Source organism: Triturus cristatus, chromosome 2_2 (genome assembly GCF_964204655.1).
Source record: "Triturus cristatus chromosome 2_2, aTriCri1.1, whole genome shotgun sequence".
NCBI lineage: Eukaryota > Metazoa > Chordata > Amphibia > Caudata > Salamandridae > Triturus > Triturus cristatus.
Window position 1 is genome coordinate 58,888,882 of NC_140582.1, and position 20,973 is coordinate 58,909,854.

General features: G+C 41.4%; 1 protein-coding gene across 2 annotated transcripts in view; it reads right to left on the reverse strand.

The window, feature by feature from the left end:
* NAAA (N-acylethanolamine acid amidase) overlaps positions 1–20,973 on the reverse strand; it is a 239,719-nt gene that overhangs the window by 113,047 nt on the left and 105,699 nt on the right. The window lies entirely within an intron of this gene.

The window sequence follows — 20,973 nt, forward strand, 5'->3', positions numbered from 1 at the left end:
GTTGTTTTCAGTGAATTTCTAAGGTGTTTTTAATTCTATTTTATAACTATAACGTCTCAGTAGCCTGTGGATTTTTCAGTGAAATACTATGTTTTTTTATTTCTATTTCCCAACTATAACGTCTTTGTAACCTTTGGTTTCTTCAGTGAATTTCAATGCTTTCTTACATTATATTTCCTAACTGTAACCTCTAACCTTTGAGAGTGTGTGTGTGAGTGGCTGTATAGGTAGGTGATTGTGTGTGTGAGTGACTGTATGGACCTCTGAGTGGGTGTGTGAATGGGTTTGTGGGTGTGTGAGTAGCTGTATGGGTCTGTGAGTGGGTGTGTGAGTTACTCTATGGGTGTGTACATGGCTGTGTAAGTGGGTGTAGGAGTGCCTGTGTGGATCTGTGAGTGGGTGTGTGTGTATGAGAGGATTTGTAAATGGGTGCATGAGTGTCTGGGTGGGTCTGTGACTGGGTACGTGAGTCTGTCAATGGGTGCATGAGAGAAAAAGCAAGAGGGCACACAGGAGTAGGTACTTGTGCCAGCTCCCCCGTGACGATCCTTTTGTACAGCTTGCCCGAAGCCCACTACCCTCTGCTGTTTTGTGTGCCTTCTCTGCTTGTTTTCAACTAATTTTTCTATCTCTTCCCTGCTCGCTCCTGCCCTCTATTTTGCCTCTTTGTGCTCATTCTGCCTGTTATTTTGCCTCTTACTGTCCACTCCTGATCTCTATTTTGCCTCTTTCTGGTCGTTTCTCACCTTATTTTTGCCTCTTTCTGCTCGTTGCTGACCTCTATTTTGCCTTTTTCTGTTTGTTTCTAACCTTTATTTTGCCTCTTTTTGGTCGTAGCTGACCTCTGTTTTGCCTCCTTCTGCTCGTTTCTCACCTTTATTTTGCTTCTTTCTGCTCTTTGTTGACCTTTATTTTGCCTCTATCTGCTAGTTTCTGACCTCTATTTTGCCTCTTTCTGCTTGTTTCTGACCTCTATTTTGCCTTTTGCTGCTCATTTCTGACTTAAATTGTGCCTCTTTCTGGTCTTTTCTCACCTTTATTCTGCCTCTTTCTGCTTGTTTCTGACCTTTATTTTGCCTCTTTCTTCTCTTTTTGCCAGGGCCCCAGCCCCAGCCATCTCCCCATCTCCTAAGGAAGCCAGCTTTGCTGTTGCATGGACGGAGCTTCTGGGAAGGCATTCCCTCTGTGCAGGAGCAATCTGTTTTATCTCTTTCCCTGCCTGCAGGTTTGAGGGCAGGGAAAGAGATTAAACTGCCGCTTCAAGCAGGCAGGAGCATTTTGACAGCACCCGCCCGCTGCAACCAGAGTGTTTGCTTTAGCTTGGCGGGAGCTGTCAAAACTCCTGCCAAGCAAAAGCAAACAGCTATGTCCCGGGGGTGGGTGCCCCGGGACATAGCAGGAGCTGGTCCTGGGGAGTGGCAGTCCCTAGGGCCATTATTGGCTCCTGGATGGGGGCCGTGCTCCCCCTCCTTCTGTTTTCACGGGCCGGCCCCAGGGAGGTGGTGGTCCCCAAGGCCGTGTACGGCCCAGGAGGGGGGCTGTGCGGCCCTGCTCACAATTGTTTTTTATTAGCTGGACCCAGGGAGATGGCTGTCCCCACGGCTCAAGGTCAGCGAGGTTCCCTGCTGTGTTTTGTTATAAAGCCACAGGGAGGTGGTAGTTCCCAGGATTCTAAAGCGTCCATTAAGGGTGGGCTATGCGCCCCCACTATTTTAACAAAATAACCCTTGGAGGGTGTGGGCATGGACCCCTCCAATATTTAAATTAAGGTGGTGATCCCTGGAGCTTGAAGTTGGCTGAGGCCTAGTCCCAAGATGGCTGCAAACACTTCTGGGTTGAAGTGTTGGCAGCCAATCAGATCTCTGCACGAGATTGGGAGGGTTTGCGCCCCTAGATAAATACAAATGGTTTTCTTATAATATCTCAAAAATTACTGAATGGATTTCCACCAAATCACAAAACAAATCACTTTCAGGACTGAGAGCTACCTTGCTGCCAAATTTGGTGCAATTTCACTCAGCGGTTCGGGCTATAGTAGTATCTCAAATTCCTATGAAAATTAACATTGGAAACACAATTTTTCGCCCACCCTTTTTCTCAGCCCCCGCTTGACGGTTCACCCCGAAACCTTCCATTTACAACAAGACTGAACTATACACGGTTTTTGGGACATTTCATTAAGATTCGTCAAACGGCGCCATAGATATAGGCAAGTCAAAAAATGTGTTTCCTATGGAAACTAGGTCCTAACTGTATCTAACGACTGGCAACCAGCAGTCGGTAATGTATTTAATTGTATATCTAGGGATGCAAACCTTCTGCGGATTCCCCGTGGTATAGCCATGAAGTTATGAGCCACCAACTATGTCGTGATTGGCTGACCACAACCTACCCGGGAGTTTACGCATACCATTTTAAGTATCAGGGACTTAACATTTTTCTGGAAAATGAATAAAGGCATCAGGGTAGAGGTACCCTGTCCCCATGAGTGTGTTAGAGGAGTGCGGGAGGGACTTATATTAGGTACTAAATAGAGCTATATAGGTTTTTATTTTTTACTTCAGTAATCCATGGATCCCCCACGAGGCTCAGTGCAGCCCCCAGTGTAAATTCGTGATGGATCCGCAAATCTTGACGCACTTTGGAAAAAAAATAAAAAATACTTTCAGTACCCCTCAGACACCCACACAGGTACTCTCACACCCATGTACAGACCCGCACAAGCAGTCACACACCCACTCAAAGAGCCATGCAGGCACTCTCAGATGCACTCACAGACCCACATAGGAAATCACACACCCACTCACAGACCTACGCAGGCAGCAGCACACCAACTCACAGAGCCCACTCACATACCCACATAGGCCACTCACACACCTACTCAGTTATATGTTGGTACATTCACACCCACTCAGAGTCCCATACAGGCAGTCACACACCCACTCACAGACCCATGCATCCACTCAAACACCCCTTCACAGACCCACTCAGGAACTCACACACCTTCTGACAGGTCTACACAGCCACTCACACACCCACATAGGCACTCTTACACCCACCTACTCACAGACCCACACAGCCACTCACACACCTACTCACGGACCCAAACAGGTAGTCTCACACCCACTCACTGAGCCACTCACACATCCACTCACAGACCCATGCAGCCAGTGACAGATCCATTCACAGTTCAACACAGGAACTCACACAGCCAGTCACAGACCCATGCAGGTACTCACACAACCATTCACAGACCTATACAGGCAGTCTGAGACTCACTCACACACCCACATAGGCACTCACACACCCACACAACCACTCACACACTCACTCATAGACCCACACATGCACACTCACACCTACTGTGAGAATCATGCAGGTACTCACAGATCAACTATTATTTAGGTACTGATACAATCGCTCACAGACCCATGCATCCACATACACATTTACTTACAGACCAACAAAGGCATTCTCACATCAACTCACAGACCCACACAGGCACTCACACACCCACTCACAGTTCTATGCTGAAACTTTCATACTCAGAGTCCCAACCATGCCCTCACATACCCTTTCACAGACCCATGCAGATATTCACACACCCACTTACAGACCCACACAAGCAATCACAGACCCACCCATCCACTCACAGAACTAGGCAGGCACTCATAGAGATACTCATATCCCATGCAGGTACTCACACACCTACTCACAGACTCATGCATCCACTTACACACCCACTTACAGCCTCACACAGGCATTTACATACCCATCCACAGAGCTATGCAGGCACTAATAGACCCACTCACTGAGCCACACAGAAACACACACACACACTAAACCACTCACATACCCATTCACAGACCCAGACAGACACTTATACACCCACTCACAGATTTAATCAGACACTCACACATTCACTCACAGACCCACCCAGACATTCTCACACCTACTTACAGACCCACTCAGATATACACACACCCACTCCCAGACTGACTCGGACACTTTTACACCCATTCACAGACCCACTCAGACACTCACACATGCACTCAGGTTTTCACACACCCAGTGACAGAGCCACACAGGCACTCACAGACTCACACAGCCACTCACACATCCTCAGAACCACAGACACACCCACTCAGAGACCCATACAGACACTTGCACTTTCATCATCATTGGTTACAGGTTGGTTTTAAAAAACATCGAAATTCACTGCAAAAACCAAAGGTTACAGGGACGTTTTAGTTAGGAAATACAATTTAAAAAACATTAGAAATTCACTGAAAAAAACAAAGGTTACAGGGACGTTATATTTAGGCTCAGATTATACAAGCAAAAAACCATCGAAATTCAGCAGTCATAGTTACCTAAGCTAACTAAAACTTATGCCCCCACAATGCACTGCTTATGACCTCACATATTACATCACTCATGACATGGCCATTGACATCACTCATGACACCTCAAATTACACCACTGATGACATCACTGATGACATCATCCACAGAACAACTCACACATCCACTCACATACCCATAAAACCACTCACACAACCACTCACCCATCCAGAGCCACTCACCCATACAGCCACTCAGTCACTCACTTATCACATACTCACACAGCCACTCACTCATCCATAGTCACTCACTCTCTCATAGAGCTACTCACACACCCACTCACTCACCAATACAGCCACTCACTCACCCAGGCAGATACCCATACACCCACGTATTCAACCATACAGCTACTCACACACCCACTTATTCACCCATAGTTACTAACACACTCACATATTCACCCATACAGCCACTCCTACACCCACTCACACTCAGATACAGCCACTCTGACACCCACTCACACACAGATACACACAGTCATACCGCCAATCACATAATATATGTTAGAATTAGTATTGCTCATTTGTGGTGCACAAAGTATACTAATTTAAATGTTGAACCTTAGTATATATGCTTAACACTCAAACATTTAGAAAACACTCAAATCACTGGATGATGTCATAAGTGATGTCACTGATCATTTCACGAGGGAAGTATTATGTGAGGTCATAAGCAGTGTATTACAGGGGTGTAAGTTAGTGTTAGTTCAGGGAACTATAACTGAAGATTTTCTATGGTTTTGTGCATTTTTATTCTGAGACTAACAATAACGTCCAAGTAACCTTTCATTTATCCAGTGCGTGTATATATATATATATATATATATATATATATATATATATATATATATATATATATATATATATATATATATATATATATATATATATATATATATATATATATATATATATATATTCAAAAATAAGATTCTCCTTGATTATGGAAAATAATTGTCCAGCACTCCAGAAGGGTCAAATCACATGGCTCTTTATTTAGATGATAAAATGCCGTTATGACGTGTTTCAACCAGTCCTGGCCTTGATCACATATGCGCTACGTTTTTGGAAGACAGACTTAAGTACACCACATGATGTATAAACATGGACAAAATACTGTGCAAATCACCGCAAAAGTGCAAAATCTTTTTTCAGCATTTTTGTGCAAAACATGCAATATATGTAACAATGTAAGTATGTAATAATATATCACTATAAAATATTCAGAGGCTTGATTAGATTGATACAAATAAATCTTATTCAAAAAAGCGACTTCCTTTTCAATGACTGTTTTGAAATACATATTTAAATACATTTATATAATTTGAAAATTTCATACCGACATTACAGTAATAAAGGATGATGTTCCATTGATCTTTGAATACACAATTTAAAAACTATTATAACTGATTAAAGGCTATTGCGTTTTCTCCAAATGATACCCCCTCATAATTATTTAAACCATTACCACAGTAATTTACAGCCTTACTGGATAAATCTATTTATGTTCAATTGTTAGCGGGTCACAGTCAAAAACCAATATAGCCTCCATCACTTATCTAAAAAAAGCAATATTCAATTTTAAAATCAATTTAATGCACATCTCGGAATTTAATAAAATGGCTTCCAAAGCCCAAATTCTTAAATAACATTCAATTCAAAACACAGTAAATTCTAAGATTATATAATTTGATCACATCTAAAGTTTTATTAATTTCGACCACAACCCTCATGTAAAGTGCTTAAGTGCAAAACACTAAAAAATCCCACATCATGTGAATGAAACGCTTACTAAAACAATAAGTGCATAGGGAAACGAAACGCTGAACATATTTAAGGGAGAGACTAATTCATTCAGTGAACATTATGTTGTCATTATCTCATATCAGGGCATTCATAAAAATGTGTGAAAGTCATATTCGTGGCTTAAACCACTGGGAGATCTAGAATCAAGATTTAAAATATATGTGGTCTCCAGCTGCCTCAGCATCCGTTCTTGGTTACCACCCCTTACTAATTTTGTGATTTTGTCAATGACAAAGTATTTGATGTAATTCAAATTACTATTGTGTTTCTCAGCAAAATGGCATGCAACAGGGTAATTCTTGCCTACATTCATGATCACCCTAAAGTGTTGAAGGGTTCTCTTGTGGACCAGTAGTTTGGTGCTTCCTACTATTTCAGTTTACACTTGCACTCCAAAACATAAACTGCATATTCAGTTTTGCATCTGTATATGCTTTATTTTCTGTGTTTTTTCATTAAATTGTGTGGATTACTCATGAATGTTTTTACCAAATTTACAGGCCCTACATGTCGAACACTTATAAAAGCCATTTCTTGGTTGTAGCCAACTTCTCCTCTCTACAACCTCTGGGCTACTTTTTACTTGGGCATCTCTCCTAGAAGGAGCCTTCCTAAATGCAATGGATGGAACTCTAGGCAAGGAGGGTCCTAATATCACATGACCCTGCACTAGGGGCTAGTGTTTTCTCATAATGGCCCTTATTTTTTTTCTTGTTTGCTGAATTCCACTAATAATCTTATGGTTGGGGATCGGATGCTTTGGAGTGTCTATTAAGTAATTGTTCCTCCCTAACCTTTTGGTTTGTTTTCACTAGGGCAGAGTCTACCTTTTTTATAGCCTTTTTGTAGAAATCTATTGACAGTGTCAATTTGGCCCACAAGTACATCATCCTTGCAGCTGCAATTTCTCCTAAGAGGAAGTATTTCCCCATAGGGGATGCTATTTTTAAGATGCATACTATTTTTAAGATGCAGTGGATGAAAACTATAAGCATGTAACATACAGTTTCCCGCAGTGTTTTTTTATGCAAGCAAGTCTTGATCTTATTGTCTTGGGTATACACCTGTAAATCAAGAAAGTCCCCCTGAGTCTTACTAATGTGTGCCTCGAATTGGAGGTTGATGGAATTAATATGAATTATTCTAACAAAGGATTCTGCCGCGTCACTGCTACCCCTACAGACCACAAATAGGTTGTCAATATATCACAGCCAGCAGAATACATGGTTGTTCCACAAGTCACTGTGGTCAGTGATGAGCACCTGCTCCTCCCACCAGTCCATGTGGAAACGTGCATAACTGGAGGCGAAACAGGTGCCCATTGCCGTCACACGTCTCTTCTGGAAGACCTCCCATTAAAATTTAAAAAGTTCTTTTCTAAACACTACTTGATCATGCAGAATAACATGTGACTATGTTCAAACATTTTTAGCGGTCTACTCTTCAGAACAAATGTCAACTGCATTGACCCCATCCTGATGATTAATGCTTGTATAAAGTGAACAGACATCTAAAGTCATCAGCAAGTAATCCGAATGCCAAGGAATGTCATAGACATGTTTTAAGAAATCACCTGTATCCAAAACAAATGATGGGAGATTTTTAACAAAGCTCTGGAGAAAAAAGTCAATGTACCAGGAAGTATTTTCAAATGTACTATTAATAGCAGATATGATGGGTGTGCCTGGTGAATGTAGCTTGTTTTCATGAACTTTCAGTAATAAATCTAGATCAAGAATCCCGGGAAAATAATTTTTAAGGAAATACCATTCCTCGTAGCTCAACAAACCCTCATCTATCCAAGTGTATGCCTCCGATACTGTAAATCAATAGCTGTTACTATCTCCAGATAGCTTTTCACATAGCATGTAGTATCATTGAGTTGATTGTACGCCTCCTCAATTTAGTCTTTTAGAGGCCATAAATCTGCATGGAATATAACCACGTCTCTTTGCTTCTTCAGTTTTTTTATTAAATTGCAATATTGCACTTGTTGTATATTGTACATTTATTTGGCTCGTTGAATGATGTGATTCGATTTTTTGATGTCATCCACCACTTTTTCATTAAAAATATCAATTGAGTCACGTGCAGAAATAAAGGTAGATTTTGACTTCAATGGTGTTTTGACAGTAACAGAGATTTTCAATTATAGATATCTAGACAACTGTCGAGTTGTCATTTCTACAGTATTTTCTGTTGCTTGTAATGCCACCAGGTCTCTTGGTGAATTAAGGTCACCAATTTGAATGTATTTAAACACATCTATTCGGGTTTGCGCATAGTTAAAATTACTTTCAGTGCAATATGTCAAGCCCAACGATAATTGTAATTCAGCTTGATTAAGTTCAGCCTGTGACAAATTGATGATTGTATTGTCTATACTGGAATCGACAGTTATTGTTTCTTGGCCTATTTCTTTTTCTGTGCTGGTTTTCTCAAATCTCTTCCTGACACACTTTCTACGTTCTCTCTACCTTTGATTTTGCCTCTGTTTTGGATCTTTGAGATCTTAGCCGCAATGTTTGGTGACGATCCCTTCATGAAAAATCCAATTCCTCGAATAGGTATAGTTTTTGCAGACCACCGAGTTGCTGTCTTGATTGCCTGCCATCTTCAGAGTCAGTCTCACTTTCAACAGCCGAGCTACACTCAGTTGCGGATGCGGCTCCAGATAGGTTTGCATCCTGTGTGGCTTGATTCTTATCAACAAGCCTTTGCCGTTTCAGCACATCAAATAGTCTTGTGAAGGTGAAAACCTGCCCTGTTTCATAATCGATCTTATCTTGCTGAAACTTGTGTGCTTTACTGAATTTCGTTATGTCCTTCTGTTTTTTCAAACGTTGTTGCATATCTTCTCGATATTTTATAATTACATCCTGATGTTGATCAAGTGCACCAAGCTCATCATTGAGCAATTGAATGTCCTTTTGTAATACCTCACTGTAAATCTCTGCATACTTTACTAATATGTGAACTAGCCAGGTTGATGCATCCATAATACTTTCTGCCAATTCTTTGAGCGATGCCGGACTGGGCATGTCATAGCTTGGCAGGATGCATAAACCTCGCGGAATGGATCCCACTTCAAGGTACTTGCGCAGCGACCTCCACTCCCACTATTTACTTTTTTCACTTCCCACTAGTTTCTACAGAGAAATTAATTTACTTTTCACGGCTTCAACACCGGAGCCTGTTATCATATCCCGGGAATGAGTATTTCCCTATAATTCCAGTAAATTACTAAATAGTTCATCCGCTGCTTCTTTCCTCACATGCAGCGCGTCTTCAGACATTTTACTAAAGATTTAACTTCTGCCCGCTGGACAATCACAATCCAGTCCTTGCAGGCTTGCGAACTTGCAAGACCTCCCAACCTGCCCTTTTGCACTTACTGCAGTGTCAGGCTTCCACGGCTCGGGTCCTACGACTTGCGGCACGCAGCTCAGTGGCTGCCAACTTGTTCTCCAAGGACAGGGGGTTGGTGGTTTGATTCGTTGAAAGCAATCTTCAAAACAATATGGCATATATATACATACATACATACATTACTCCCTACATATATATCCAAAATAAAGGATTGCTCCTTTCAGAGAACAGACAAAAGCACACAGCGCATTCACAGAACTCCAGTTTAATAAGACCAGCATTCAATATGGCTATGTAGCACCATTTTTGCTTTTCTCATTCGGTGTACAATTTCACATATGTAGAAAGTGGAATTCAGGATGAAACCATTCAATATCACACGTAAAAATGACTAGATTGTGTCAGATGTCATTAATTCTTCACACATTTTACTGTTTCAATGAGGATAAGAAGGAATAAAATGATACGGCTGGTTAATAGAATATTAATCTATAGTTTTTAAATGAATATGATTTCATCTATTGTACAATTTTCTGCATGCTTTTACGATGCAGTAACTACGTTCCCTCACATTTATTTCTCATGTTTTCTTTAATGTGTAATTGTTGCACGTTTATTCGTAGATCATAAGTAAAGTAAAGATTCTGACAGCTTTTCAGCTGCATCACTTTGAACTTTATTACCACAGCACCCAGACTCACTTTGCCCACTACTGGCTGCACCCACCTCCATATATGACACACACGGGGTTTGAACATGACACAGCTCAGCCAATCTCACTGCAGTCGGTGATAGGCTACACACCTAGATGCAGTCACTCTGAAATAAACACTGTCATGAGCATGCAGTAGGTATGGAACTCGAATCACCAAAGACTTAACGGTTCAATCCTCTATGCACCAGAGCAATCACTAACACATTTCCCTCTAATAAACTTGACGAAGGAATAGTCAATAGGGTAGACATTATGGAAATGGGGTATCCATCAGTTAGTAGACCTCTTCCCAAACTCCAAATTTCTAGAGCATCTAGGTCCCTCGGAGGGCGTGGAGCCTCTGTACTGGAGGCCTTCCATTATCATCGGCTCAGAGCCCTCTGCAAAAGTCTGTACCCAACATTCCTGCGGGAACCCACTCTCTGCAAATCACTAATGCTACTTATCAAAAATACCGCACACAAACGCATAGTCACTAAATTATACTTCACGCTTCAAAGTGAGGACCCCAGGGTAGTGCCAAAGGCCAAGACGAGATGGCAGCACAAACTGGGGTATGAAATCACAAGCACGGTGTGAAACTACGGTGATCTGATAAGCTGCCTCCAAGCGAATGTTCGGCTACGATTACAATTTAAGTTGACAAACCAAACGTATCACACCCCACACAAACTATACAGGGCTAGGCTACGAGACTATGCGAAGTGTGGGAGAAGCTTTACACTGAAGGCAAATTCCTTACACCTACCTTGGCTCTGCTCATCAATCAGTAGATACTTGACAGAGGTACTTGATACATTTACCAAGATGATTGGGAAGACTGACACTGTCCCTGAAGGCGTCAGTGTTAGGATATACCAATGAGATTCCAGTGACAACGCGCAGATTTATCTCTGTGGTCTCGCTGATGGCTAAAAGGAGAGTGGTCTATGTCTGGGGAAGGGCTTAAGCACCGAATATAAAACAACGGGTGGAAGACCTAGTTTCCTGTAATGATCGGTTAGATCTTTATTATAAAGTCCTACCACCTGTAAAGAGACTCAGAGACATCTAGGGCCCGTTACTGGCATTCCTGCTAACTTGTGACACATCAAAAACTGACCAATAAGCTGCTGAAATAGATACAGCTCTCAAACCCTTGCAATTTTCAGGAAGAACAAATCATGGCAGTCACAACACGATCGTGATGTCTGCTTTCCATTGGACCACAAATCTTGGTCTCATGACAAGGATGAGGGAGGAGGGATGGGGTTGGTTTGTGACCCTTATGCTTTTGAATAAAATGCAGTTGTAGTATTATGGTAGCTAGAAAACTACCAATAAATACAAATAAAACAGAGGTTTAGCACTGCACTACCCCAATCCATCAAAACATGACAACAGCAAGATGATTTGTACTTTTATGAACAGCAGGACATCAACATATTTCTCATACTAAAGAGCAGTAAAGCACACAGCTCAACAGTTTGCTAGGTCCATGCATGAGCAACTCATACAGTACATGTTTTGGCTTTGCTTTTTGTGAATTGTAGTCCTGTTTATAAAAAAAAACAGGACTACAAGCACCAGAACACATATCCCAAACTGGGACTGGATGAGCTACAAACAAGACTTAAGAACTTGCAACTACATATTTTCTTAAAACATTCTATTTCTTTTATCTGTTGGGTTGAAGTACCCTCCATGCAATTTCTCCCCTGTCACGGAGTTGCGATGCAAGTGGTATAGCTGGCATGTGGTCAGATGTCACTTGTGACGCTTTTAGTCATCCCTGGCCTTTAAACAATAGCACTTGGTTTTTTTGTCAATATTTACAATTTAAAATGAAAAGCTGCAAGTTCCAGAATGCAATATGCGTTGGCTAAAAAGTCAGGGCTGTAACCCCTGGGATGAGAGTCACTTAACTGTTGCAGGCTACTTGGATAGGGAATTTTGGGCCAACAAAAAGCCCTTCTAAGAGTTTTTGAAAAGGCATTGCAGCTCGGAGGTCTGTCGCAACTTAAGCTTTCTCTGGAGCAGTTCTTTATAATAGCACATGTTCATGTCAGATTTCTTGAGAAATATCTCTGCCGTGCTGTGATGTTTTATGATAGTCAAGCAGAGTACATTTTTAGGTTCCCATTGTTTGGCTTTCTTGTCAATCAAATTTGTTTACATCTTATACTATTACTTTTCGTCCTCTTCTTGTGATTGTTCCTCCCCTGGACGATAGCTTCTTCATCATCCTTTTTATCTTGACATGACTTGGATCCTTCCATCGCCCCACATTATAGAACTACTTTTTGGGTCTGGCGTTAACCAAGACCTCCTGATTATACTAAAGTTATATGTATAATATACTCACATAAAGGGGCTTTCAGCAGCCTCTATTGATCCATTGGTCTTATCTTGTGTAATTCACATTTTGCTTCTGCCCACTTCAGCATATAATATGGGGCAATGTGTCAGCCTACTTCAGTCACTAGCTAACTTCATTTTGAGTGAATGCATTTAGCCCTTTCACAAGAAGCACATCCATACGCAAGGTACTTCCCATCAGTGCCACTCTTTATGTTTTTTCTTTATTATTACTTTAGTGTAGCCTTTGTTTGGAGCACCTGATGTGACGGTAGGACGCCTGCTACCAGATGAGAGCATAGGGGACATTCCAGCTTTATCAGTTCCTGTCTCCTACCAATGCTGTTGTAAATTCCTTGTGACATGGCCTTGCCTGTTTGATCTGACTGCTGCTTTTTCACAGAATTACCAGCAGCTCACATGAAACTCATAATGGTGCTCTGTCTGTGCAACCCTTTCTTTCTGTCATTCCGTCTTTCTTTCCTTCTTTCTTTAATTTCTTTCCTTCCTTCTTCCCTCCTGTTTTCTTCCAATCTTGCATTCGTCTTTCATTCTATTCTTTTTCTTTCTTCCTTCCTTCCTTTCTTTGGATTTTCCTTTCAATTATTTTCTTATTTCTTTCCTTCATTCTTTCTCCCCTTTTCCTTTCTTTCTTGCCTTTCTAGTCGCTTCTTTCTTTCCCCTTTCTTATATTATTTGCTTCTTTCCTTTTTTCTCTCCTCTTTCCTTCTTTTTTCTCTTTTCTTTCTATTGCCTCCTCTTTCTTCCTCTACTTTCGTTTCTGTTTTTCCCTTTCCCTTTTCTTTTTTGCCTTCTTTCTTTCTTGCCTTTTTCCTTGCCTTTTTTCTTCTTTCTTGCCTTCCTTTTTTTTCTTTCCTTCTATTTTCTTTTCTTTCTTGACTTCCTTTATTTTCCTTCTTGCCTTCCTTTTTCATTCTTTCCTTCTTGCCTTCCTCTTTCTTTCTTTCCTTCTTTCTTTCTTTCTTGCCTTCTTTCCCAAAGGCAAGAGTCGTCAGCCAATGCCAGACTGATTAACATCTTCAAGTCTGTGTTAACCAATATGTGCTGATTTTGCTAAAATCATGTGTATAACATAATTATCTATGGGGTATTCAGCAACATTTTACCCATTAGCCTGTGGTTCTGTCATTAAATGTTTTTCTTCCACCCACTCCAGCATTCATCGAGGAGCATTGTGTCAGCCTACTTCAGCCCTTGGCTGACTTTAATATGAGTTACAGATTACTGTCCCTTTACAGAGAATGCACCAACACACAAAGTAGTTACCTTCAGTGCCAGGGAATGTACTTTTTGAGTCCAAAACAAAACATTTGCCTTTAGCTAAAGCAGTTGTTTAGATTATTGAAGGTCCAGCATCTTCCCAAACAATAAAGTTTTACATAAACCATGACAAAACAAAACAAGAATTGACAAAAGGCTGGTGGCCGGTGCCAGACCTTTTGACTTTGCCAATGCTGGTTTCTTTTTGCTTCTAGCACTCAATTAGAGCACACGTATTTTCTCAACCCCCCATAGCTAGTCTGTCGCTTACCCGCATCTCCCACTCAGCTGTTCTATTAGTTTAACCACTTTGCCATTTGCTTGTTGGTGTCAACTTTCCTCGCGCTCTCACTGCGTTTTTTTCTTTCTTTGCTAGAGGTTCTGGTAGCTGCAATTTGTAAATGGGCCATTCTCTTCTTTTAAAAAAAGTGTTTTAGTGCAATTTTTGTTAACTTTACTGTTTGAAAATGGGCATTCAACATAATGCAACAATGAATTAGATCCAAACCTAAATTGGTGCCACACCATTATGAATGCACACACATGCACAGTGACACAAGTGCACAAATCCATCATCATACTTTTTTCCAGATGCTGTTCCATACTGGCAAACAACCATTTTTTTTATTTTAGCCGATATGCCACACCATTAGAAAAAGCACTGCCAAAGCCCAAAGGTGCAATAATGTGTGTCCTATTGGCTTTACTAAAGCTTGATGATCATTGGTCTGAGCACCCACAGCTGGAGTATCTCTGCTGCTGTTCTGATGGAAGCTGTAGGCCCACACACGAAGGCTGGCCTTGTGTCAAAACTGCAACCACTCTCTCCCTTGAATACAACTTTAAATATGACCTGCATTAACCTGCAAAAGGTTCTCAATGGTCTACCAGGATTCCAGTGCAGCTGGTAATGTATTTGAGGGTAAACTAGATAGTTTAACAAGCCATCCAGCAGTGCCCACTCTGGCCGTTAAACAATATCTTAATTTGGTCTCAAGAGATTCAACCGGTTACTCATGTAAGTATGAGAAGCAAGGGCAGTAGTGATGTCCTTGTCTACCCAACGTGCAGGACATGCGGTAAATTTCTGCCAAAGTTGTTATGGTGCAGTCATACCAAGTGAGTGCAAAAATCTGGTTATAATCAGTGCTTAATTTGAGCCAGTGGTTTCCAGTGTTCGGCACTGGCACTTAATTGCTGGACATATCAACAAGGAGCTAAAGGGGAAAAAAACGAGATTGGGTCATCCCCCACTCAAATCAGTATTCCAACAAAAAGACCCAATCTACTTGGTACAGATATACTTTCAACACTATGTGAAAAAGGATTGAGAAGTATAAGCTTAACTTCTTCTGACCCACTCCCCACCATCTAGATTTGTAAGAGGGGTCCCTGATTCACAAGAGTCTGTACTGATATAAAATCTGCAAGAACCTTATCCAAATGTAGCTGTCACCATGTTCAAAAACCAATTTGTGAAAAAAAACCTGTATAGTCACAGAGGTAAACAACCCACACCATGAGTGTCAGTGAAAAATGTGTGCAAAACAAGGTAGAACCTCACGTGCGCAACACCACAGTGGGCTGACACTGGTTAGATTATCACCAGTACTGCCACGTTTCTCATCATAGGTTACTACCTTGGGCAAAACAAAAAACTGGACAGATGTACCAGAAAAATTAATCAACAAAGGTGAACATATGTGAACATCACACACAATGGTCCCAAGTTAAAATTGATAAAGAGCCATGGCCACCATAATTTTATTCTTAGCTCATGGGTCAGTTCAAAAATAAAAAGTGCTGTATCTTGACAGACAAAATGCCGTTAAGCCGACATGTTTCATTGCCTTACTCTTATGGCAATTTCTTCAGGGCACCAGGACTTCGTCCACCTTATCAGCACACTTGTGGCGAACTATCTGTGACTGCGTAAAACAAAAGGACAGGTTTTTGCCATTCTACACTGAACGCCAAAACGGAACACCTCAACACCACACTCTATTCATACACTCTTTTGTATAAAAATACATCAAAAGCCATCATTACCCACTGTCAGCCAAGGTTTCTCATACCAGCTCGACACCGCGTCAAACAGGCACTGTCATCTTTTCAGTGATCCTGTATTTCAAAACCCTTTTGCAATATGGACGTTCTGTAGGGGAATAATTCAAATCAAAGTTTATCCACATAACATTAATGTCGAAAGCTCTTCGTATCTTGGTGACAAAGAGATCGTTTCGCACTTCCACATCCCTTTTACTTCTTTGGTGTATTTACTGTTGATAGTTAAAATCTATTGCCCTTCTCAGCTGCAAATCCATCATCAATTTCAAAACCGCACTCGTGCCGGTTTCAATGCCAATCGGCATCAAACTGATCTTATCGGGCGAGCAACTGCCTCTATTTCCAGCCAATGCTTTAGTGCCCACCCTGCTAACATAGCCACACATTCGAATGCGCATTCACATTAAGAGTAACAGTAGTCATTCCTGCATCTCTGACCGCTATTGGATCTTACCGCGAGTCAGTCGCGTCTCGAGCTTCGTCTCAGCCGCGTAAAGCCTTCCGCACGTCTCACCATTATACACGCCGGCTCTTACGCAAATCACGTTTTTCTTCCATGTCACGTGATACGTAAAAAAAGGATCAGCGCCATCTTTAAACAGGCAATCACTCATTGCCTTTCTCCCTATATCCTCATAATCCCACTCGTTCAAATAAAACGATGAGGCAACCATGTCATAATCAAGTAAATATTTGCCAGAGTACAAATATTCACAACCCAACACAACTCGTGTTTGGCATCGACGATTCACCCAGATAAAATCGCAGCTATTTGCTCATCTGTAAAAGCTAAGCAGTGTCTATCCATATTGAATCACCTACGAAGCCTCTACGGCTGTCAAAAGTCTGCAGGATAACCCCCTTGTCACTATAAAATCAGCGGACAATGGTGGTGCAAGAGTTTTAATGAATACTAAGGATTATGAAGGAGAGGTGTTGAGGCTTTTGGGCAAACGTGAAAACTATCAACCCTTGACCCGTGATCCTGTAAATGAACTATTAGATATCATTAAAACTATGGTATCCGCAGCAAAAGAAAAGAAATGGATTACTGTTAAAGAAGCTGAGTTCCTTGTTAATGTCAAACCTAGGACACCGGCCTTCTATATTTTACCGGAAATTAACAAGGCCGTACGGCCACCCCCCGGACGTCCTATTGTCTTGGGGGTGCAATCAGTCCTTGAGCCCCTTTCGCAATTTGCGGATATTTTTCTCAGAGAGTCAGTTATCAAACAAACTTCCTTTGTGCAGGATACTAGAGATATCCTGAATGTACTAGAGACTGCTAGTTACGATATACGATCTGAATTTTTAGTGACTATTGACATCGAGTCACTATATACTTGTATACCCCAGGATGCGACGCTGGTGGCAGCAGCTCGTGCTCTGGATGAACAAGAATGGTTCTACGACACACCACAGTCGTTTGTATTACAATGCATTGAAAGTGCACTTACTAGGAACTATTTTTGTTACAAGAACGACTTGTTTTTACAAGTCTCTGGTACTTCAATGGGTGCAACTTTTGCGCCCAGTCTGGCCTGCATTTATGTAGGCCAGTTTGAAGAGCATCATATTTACCATCCAGCCAATCCCTCGCCTCTGGAAGCGGTATATTGATGATGTTCTATGCATTTGGGCAGGCAATGAGGATGAGCTGTTGCTGTTTCTCAATCGGCTGAATACGCTAGATGAAAGCCTTAGATTTACTTGGGCGTACAGCCGTCAGTCTGCTACCTATTTGGATCTTGATATCCATGCTGAACAGGGTCAATTAAGAACGACGGTCCATCAAAAAGCAACGGACAGAAATTCTTTGTTGCATTTTAATTCATTCCATCCACGGGCCCTCAGAGATAATTTGCCAGTGGGCCAATTTCTTCGTTACAGGAGAAACTGTTCTTTCACGGTTGATTTTATGCAACAATCTGAGGTCCTGTGTGATAAATTGATTCAGAGACAGTATCCAAGAACAGTGGTAAAAAATGCAAGAAAAATAGCCTTGAATACTCCACGGAGTGTTCTATTGGAAAAGAATCAAAGATCAAAAAGTGAATGTGCACCAGTTGTTATGACGTATGATCCGTTAGCTAGTAAACTTAGACAAATGATGCGTAAAAATTGTGACTTATTGTCAACAGCAGACTTCAAGATGCCTCCCCCTAGGTTTGCATTTAAAAGAGCATGCAATTTGAAGGATAAATTAGTGCATTCACGCTCAAAAATTGAAAAATCCACATCCACTCTACCTGCAGGCCATTATCCATGTGGGTCGTGTTCTGTATGCGATCTGACTTCAAAATCCAATAGGAGTAACATTGACGGATGGTAGAATCTGGCATTTGACCCAATTTACCAATTGTAATACAGCCAACGTTATCTATCGCATTACGTGTAGATGCGGGCTGCATTACATTGGGTTGACTTCGAGGAAAGTCAAGATACGTATACAGGAACATCTGATGTACCATCAGGATAGGAAAATTGACTACGAGATTTGTCCAGCATTTTGTCACTGAGAGGCATGACGCTAGATCCTTGACTTGGACAGTATTGGAGAGACTAAAAGGTGAGGTCTTCAATATGGATTGACTACTAGCCAGTAAGGAAGCGCGTTGGATCTTTTCTGAAAGAGTAGATAAGGTTGGATTGAATGACTGTATTGAATGGAATAGAATTTCCGCATGAAATGGACGGCTGTCCCTTTGTGTCAGGAGAGTATCTATGTATTCCTTGAAACAAGCCCGGTTGTGGCACCTCAGTAAAAATGATTGGGTGGTGGCATACAATGTAGGGCTTTGAATACAGCAAACACTGCGATCAAGTGGCTTGCGAATTTGCCCAATGGGAGCGATGCCTAATATGATGGGGGAGATAATCTTTAATTGAGATATAAAGGTGTCTCAATAAAGTTATTTAAAAGTCGACAGTGAAAGTAAATTTGTTTTTAAAGATGATGGTTTTCACTAATCCTGAATATTAGATGGGAGCCCCATGCTTGTTTTTGACTTATCCCCCTATGCAAGTACTAAATCGGGTGAATCGTCGATGCCAAACACGAGTTGTGTTGGGTTGTAAATATTTGTACTCTGGCAAATATTTACTTGATTATGACATGGTTGCCTCATTGTCTTATTTGAACGAGTGGGATTATGAGGATATAGGGAGAAAGGCAATGAGTGATTGCCTGTTTAAAGATGGCGCTGACCCTTTTTTTACATATCACGTGACATGGAAGAAAAACGTTATTTGCGTAAGAGCCGGTGTGTATAATGGTGAGACGTGCGGAAGGCTTTACGCGGCTGAGACGAAGCTCGGGACGCGACTGACTCGCGGTAAGATCCAGGCAATAGCGGTCAGAGATGCAGGAATGACTACTGTTGCTCTTAATGTGAATGCGCATTCGAATGTGTAGCTATGTTAGCTGGGTGGGCACTAAAGCATTGGCTGGAAATAGAGGCAGTTGCGTGCCTGATAAGATCAGTTTGATGCCGATTGGTATTGAAACCGGCACGAGTGCGGTTTTGAAATTGATGATGGATTTGCAGCTGAGAAGGGCAATAGATTTTAACAATCAACAGTATATACACCATAGAAGTAAAAGGGGTGTGGAAGTGCGAAACGATCTCTTTGTCACCAAGATACGAAGAGCAGAGCTTTCGACATTAATGTTATGTGGATAAACTTTGATTTGAATTATTCCCCTACAGAACGTCAGGATCACTGAAAAGATGACAGTGCCTGTTTGACGCGGTGTCGAGCTGGTATGAGAAACCTTGGCTGACAGCGGGTAATGATGGCTTTTGATGTATTTTTATACAAAAGAGTGTATGAATAGAGTGTGGTGTTGAGGTGTTCCGTTTTGGCGTTCAGTGTATAATGGCAAGAACCTGCCCTTTTGTTTTACGCAGTCACAGATAGTTCGCCACAAGTGTGCTGAGAAGGTGGCGAAGTCCTGCTGCCCTGAAGAAATTGCCATAAGAGTAAAGCAATGAAACATGTCGGCTTAACGGCATTTTGTCTGTCAAGATACAGCACTTTTTATTTTTGAACTGACCCATGAGCTAAGAATAAAATTATGGTGGCCATGGCTCTTTATCAATTTTAACTTGGGACTATTGTGTGTGATGTTCACATATGTTCACATATGTTCACCTTTGTTGATTAATTTTTCTGGTACATCTGTCCAGTTTTTTTTTTTTGCCCAAGGTTGTAACCTATGTTGAGAAACGTGGCAGTACTGGTGATAATCTAATCAGTGTCAGCCCGCTGTGGTGTTGCGCACGTGAGGTTCTACCTTGTTTTGCACACATTTTTCACTGAAACTCATGGTGTGGGTTGTTTACCTCTGTGACTATACGTTTTTTTTTTTCACAAATTGGTTTTTGAACACGGTGACAGCTACATTTGGATAAGGTTCTTGCAGATTTTATATCAGTACAGACTCTTGTGAATCAGGGACCCCTCTTACAAATCTAGATGGTGGGGAGTGGGTCAGAAGAAGTTAAGCTTATACTTCTCAATCCTTTTTCACATAGTGTTGAAAGTATCTCTGTACCAAGTAGATTGGGTCTTTTTGTTGGAATACTTAATTGCTGGAACCTGCTCTTATGTCAGCTGCCGCATGGTGGCGCTGTTTGTGTAATTTAAAGATGAGTAGAAAAACAGTTGTTTTGTTAACTCAATAAACATATTAAATAACTAATGCCTGCCACCCAAGCCATTCTTAAAGCTTTGGCGGCCTCGAACACTCTGAATTGTCACACTTGCAGCAGTGTGACGGATGGTAGTTGTGTAGGCACAGTGGCAATGTGTGGTGCAAACTGAGTGGCCTCCTAACGTGGGCCCAGGCACTTTTGTTTATAATTAAGGTACAAGTATCACCACCAACATGTCCTTCATCCAACAGAAGTGGGGGCAACCATACAACCGATAACGTACGTCCTAGATCATAAAAGGCAATCATTATTTCACAACTGCTGGTAAACTCGGAACA